Here is a 6,000-nt window from a genome sequence, read left to right on the forward strand (position 1 = left end):
AGGTATAGGTGCCTGTCCATTCAGAGCTTTAAAAGTGAAGACAAAATCTTTAACATATGCAAGACTCAGTTGGAAGTTTGGCTTCACTTTCTATCAGGATGTTTTAGAAAAGGTAAGTACGATAGTCTAAGCGTAAGTTTCTAAGCTGGTCAAAACAAGAGCGAGCGAAGCAGCTATCATGTTGGCCAAAGCACAAAGACTGGCCACTTGAAATGCCTACATTGCGAAGGACAGATTTAACATAAGCAGACAACAATAAACAAGATATTGCATCACATCTGGCACACTGCTGTCTGGTGAGGATATAAGAGTCTGAGTTTTATTGGGGTGAAGTCGCGGGCAAGCAGTAACCTCTTGTTGAAGCCGATGTGCAAGTTAAAAAAAGTGCAGTTCCTCAAGTGTCCACTTGAGGCTGGCTCAAAAGCCCCTGAAGTAACACACAGCCACGTTAAAATACCCATCCCTCTCGGCAGCCTGGTACAAAAATGATTTTGGGCATGTCTTTGTCTGTGGACTGAAATAAAACTACTTTTTTATTTACTCTGAGCATTTCCACTCAGCAAGGACATCGAGTCGAAACCCGATAGGGGGAAAGCATTTTCTGAGCAGACTATGACTTTGGTGACTTCATTTTGATGGCGGCACTTTTTTTTTTTTTGTCCAAACAGCATTCAGAAAACCGGTTTGCATCCTCACGACTTCAAGTATATTGAAAGGGGTGTTAAGGTTCTATGTGCACAATCTGTATGTGTGTCTATGGAGCTGGTTCATCTCTGTGTCAAATCCTGCTTCATGCACAATTGTTGTTTCTCAGCAGCAAATAAATATGGGTAAAAAAGGTTCCAAAACAGAAGTCGAGATGTTTCGTTGTATTATCTTATTATACAAACAGTCGAGAAGAGAGAGATGCTCATAAACTTTCATCACAGCAGGAGCCCAGAAAACAAAATATCACACTGCAGCAGGATAAGGGTCATGCCTTGTTGTGGTAAAAACAGACTGACACGTGTATATTTACAGAGCATCTCAAGAAAAACTGAAAAAAAATAAAAATAAATAATCTGTGAACAATGCTGGAGCATGCAAACAGTCAGCCATTAGAAGTTGCAGACTTTGAAGGTTTTTCTTCTTGCATCCACAAGGAAATAAATCTTACCCTTCAGTCAAACATCTCTCCTGACTTTGAAGATCATCAGCAAAAAGAAACAATCTGAAGTAATTTTCAGTCTTCTTTAAGAAAGCAAAGCAAAAACAAATTGCAGTGATGTTGGAGTGCTAAATGTTCAGATAGTATTTCTTTTCCAATCAGTTCAGATTTACTGTATGTATCATTGTTTCCTTCAGAGATTGTGTCCATCTTTGTGTAACTGTCAGTCTGTGTTGAACTGATTTCTGAAAGATTTGCTTTTAGCTGTGGAAACAGCTAAAAGCATCATGACGACAGGTTTGCTGTGTGGCAATTACATGTCAGTCTTGGTACAAGAAATGCAAACAGAAAATCATACAAAAGAAAGGTGTTTAAATAGTTTTTAAATCAGGGTGTTAGTTTAAGGTAGTAAACAGAGGACCCTCCTTGCCCCTTTGATATCAGCTAATATAGTGCCTTAGAGTTTAAAATTGTATCAATTGAATTAGCAATAATTAGATGATGAATGGGGATTTTGGGTAACTTCCTACTGTGAATGGTTGTAAACCTTGTTGTAGATCAGTGGTGTCCAAGTTTTTCATCTTGTAGACTTGTACCTAAAAAAAGGTGACAATGCAACAAAAGTGAACGTTTCAAGATCTGGCCACCATATGAGGGTTTCCTACTGTCATTAAAAAACTCTGACCATTTTGAACCACTTCTGTGTTTTTAACTCAGTCAGACCTTGGGGCCCCTCTGATGGCCTGGGGGCCAGCACTGATCTGCAAAACCTGTACCCCATTCTGTAAACCTGTATCACGTGTAACATTTCTGCATCAAAATACAAACAAAGTGACAAATGATATAGTCACTGAACAGTTTTTTTTTTTTTTTTTTTTTTTTTTTTTGCGTAGCTCATTGATAAAGGAGTTTTTTTTCACTGAAGCTGTATTTAAGTGTGAACATACTCGTGTACCAAACCACTCGAAGGGGTTATTGATCAAAAAAGACAACCCCCTGACTTGAAAAGGTAGCCAAAGGGAATAAACAAAAAGACAGTTGTTTGGCTTCATAATGCCTCTTCAGGAATAAATGGGTGACACCACTGATACTCGCTGTCCATGTTTATACAGACTGTGTTAAATGAGGGTGGGGCTTTCTTATAATTCAGTCTTTGTAAATGTTGGACAAATTGTCTGCCTAACTTGGTCATACATGTCTCTCTGGAATGAAGATGATGGATAATATATCTCAAATATTTTCACATGTTTAAAAACCGTATGCTCATTTTGTGCCTTTAAAATAATAATAATAATTTCCATGTTCCGTCCTGTAGCCGGTGCTTCTCTGAGAGGTCACGGCTGGTGAGGAGCAGGAACTGGAGTACTAGCTGTGTTTTGATGTTCAGTGCTACCTATTCCCTTTCTCTAACCCCCCTGAGCTCCTCTGATCTCCTCTGCAGCTCATTAAAACACCCTCTCCACCTTCGCATTAGCATCAGAGTCATGGTCAGACTGCTTTGTGTTATAAGGGTGGAAAACAATATCAATAACAACAACAAAAACAATAGTAGCCTTTGGTCCAGGGAGGAGAGGTCTTTGATAATGTACATCAAAGAGAGACGTGAAGTAGGCTGTGTTTTCATTGCGTGCATGCCAAGGTTGTCTCTTATCCTGCGCGTGTTGTGTTAGCGCTTTGGGTCGGTGCATTGTGTAAGGTGAGCTGCAAGTTGAACGTGTTCTCAGGAATGGGAAGTCAAACAGTGAAATTAACAAACTCTTTTTAAAGGCTTAAGTTTTTGACTCTTGCTTGACATTGATATCCTTCAGTGTACTCATGCAAGATTGTTGGTTTACATTTGAATGTCTGAGAATCTAGCGATGTTCGCAAGGTCCGCAACCGAGGAGTGATTTCTGACTCAGCGATCATATAAACCCAGGCGACCAAGGTGGTGCAGTCCTGCCTTGTTAAACTGAGAACACTTAAACAAAATCAGAAAAGAGTCATCCCTACATTTATTTCTTCCAGACTCGACTAATTTTCTTTATTCATCATTATTAATCAGCAAAACAACATCCAAAGTCTGCAATAAAGTCATTATGCTGCTGCGAGGCTTTTAATGCATAGGAAGCGAAGTGACCACATTACACCTGTCCTTGCTTCCCATCACGGCTTCCTGTGAGTTATATAGAGCTTTTACACTCGCAGGAAATAAAAAATGTTGATATTTCCAGAAGGAGTTGTATGTGAGAACACAAACAGACGACATTTTTTCACTCTGACTTTACCTGGACTTTCTCCTGCCAGCGCCCAATATTTTGTCTTCTGCAAGTCCAAGCGGGCTTCAGTGGGAATTCACCTGGAAACATGGTGGGGATGTTTATGTACTGTGACTGTTGCATAGAGAGTCTGCACGTGATCGCTACGATCTGAGACTGATGCTCCTTCTCGTACTCCGAAGACCTCCGCTCCCCCAGGATAGTCTCCCGCTGTGAGGAGTATATGTAAAAAAAAAAAAGTGTGCTCAGTGTGTCGTACTTTACTGCAGGTACTCAGAAATTATAAAAAGAAGCAACATCACTTCTCCGAATTTTCACCTGCACTTAAATTAATCCGGCAGTCTGCATGTTGTCCTTCAGTAAAACACTAAATGTGTCACTTTAACACAAAGATATGATTGTTAGATGAGACTAAGTATAGCTTTTGTGAGGAGAAGTTATAACTCTTAAGTGTGCAGTGCTGATGTGAGCCTCCCCTCACTGTGCAGTGAATAAGTGTTAATACCACAGCTGCATGACATCATTTACCTGCTGTGATTAAAGGTATTCATTGCATCCTCTTAATTAGATTCCACTGTAAACCGTGCGTCTTGATTGATGTCTCAGCTGATCGGCACAGATTTCACTCGGTGCTGATACATTCAAGATAACAGCCACATGTTCTTTTGTTACACTACTCTCAAGTTGCTCAGATAATTTAAACACAACTGAACCAAAAACATATATATATATACTGTCTATATATATATATATATATATATATATACATATATATATGTATACATGTATATATATGTATACATATATGTATACATATATATACATACATACACGTACATACGGTATATATACTGTATAGATACATATAGATGTATAGATATATATATACATACACACGGTATATATACTGTATAGATATATATAGACATATAGATAGATTTACAACAATATATATTCTAGATATATATGTATATCAAGTCAGACACTTGTTCCATGCCTGCTGAATAATCACAGGTTGGTTTTAATTGATGTCGGTAAAGAGACTGCAGCAGCTTTAAGGGCTCCGTGCCTGAGGGCATTGAGTAATACAGGACAAAGACACTAATTATGATCACACTTGTGATCATACATAATTTCCTGTAACTAGTGATTTACAAAATGTGCTTACTTATCAGTCTCATGAACTGCAACATTACAATCGCAGCAATTATTCATATTAAACTTATCCCTTTGCATTCTGTGTGATCTTGCAAATGTGTCAATTTACCGCCACTTTACAGCCTATTTGGCCAATTACCTTGGTTCCCCTGCATGCACTGTCAAAACACTAATTCCTCCTGATGATGTCATACATAACATTGAAGGCCATCATTTCTCTTTCAGAAGCTTTCTGGCCTGTCCTCATAAAAGCGCCTTTGTTGAGACTCTAGAAATTACTGTATTGTCTGAAATTTGTCTTTTGGCTACACTGTGTAAAAACATACAATACAGTTAATCCAAGATCATGAATCCAATACTTATTGTTATTTATTCAATGTTGTCCATTTTGCAACCAGTTAGCTGTCAACTTAGCATATTACCATGACGCCCTGATTTGAGGATATTGGCCAACAAAAATCTCTGTGCCCAACTTTCCACTAACCTGAGGCTCTTACTGATGAGTGTGTGTTGGCGCTGATTTTAAAAAGGAAATCCTGTTTCATTCATTGATACATCGAACAAACAAGTAATAACAGCGCTATTGTTACATATAATGCGTTGAATCTCTATTGCACATTGGGAGAGCACTTAAATTATGCAAACTAAGAATTCATTTACTAGCTCATTCAGTTTGTAAGCATTTTATTGACTTCACTGACACTTATATTTATCAAAAGTGACTTATAAGTCAAATAGTTCAATAGGCTGAATGAGGTTTTTTTGTCCCACTTGCTTACAGAGGATATGTAATGTGTAAGTATGTATATGTAGTACAAAAACATTCCTAATATTGGATTTTAGAGAAAGTTAAGAGTGAAATCAGGCATTTTTGCTCCAATAATCATGGAAAAAGATGGGAACATTCAGGATGGCCTGACTCATACAGCTAAAGTTCTAATCCACTTGAACACAGTGTAACAGGAAAGGGCACCATGAATCTAAATACCACAGAGCATTCTGCCTCTTGTATCAGAAGTCACTTAATATTTCAGTATGTGATACTTCCTTCTTTCCCTCCAAAGCCACCTGAGAAATCATCGAAACTACAGAGAGCCTTTATAACCAAGTGGAGCTTCACAGACTAATCTGTCCATTCATGAAAGACTCAGTTCTGGTCAGACTGAGCCAGACCGTACCCCTTCAGGGACTGCCGCTGTTTGCCTTGGCACAGGACCGAGCCCGGGTACAGGGCTACAGTTGTCCAGAGCCATCGGCTGCGGAGCTGCAGGTATTTCCTGGCTAAATTTCTCTGTCATACTATTTGCAGACAAAATCAGAGTATGGAGAGGGAGTTTTTGGAGAGAAAGAGGATAGAATCTCATTAGACGTAGTGGGAGGACACACAAATGTGGTTTGCTGTGTGTCTTTTTTTATTTCTCTTTCAGTTCATGAGCT

This window comes from Symphodus melops, assembly GCF_947650265.1.
Source record: "Symphodus melops genome assembly, chromosome: 12".
Taxonomy (NCBI): Eukaryota; Metazoa; Chordata; class Actinopteri; order Labriformes; family Labridae; genus Symphodus; species Symphodus melops.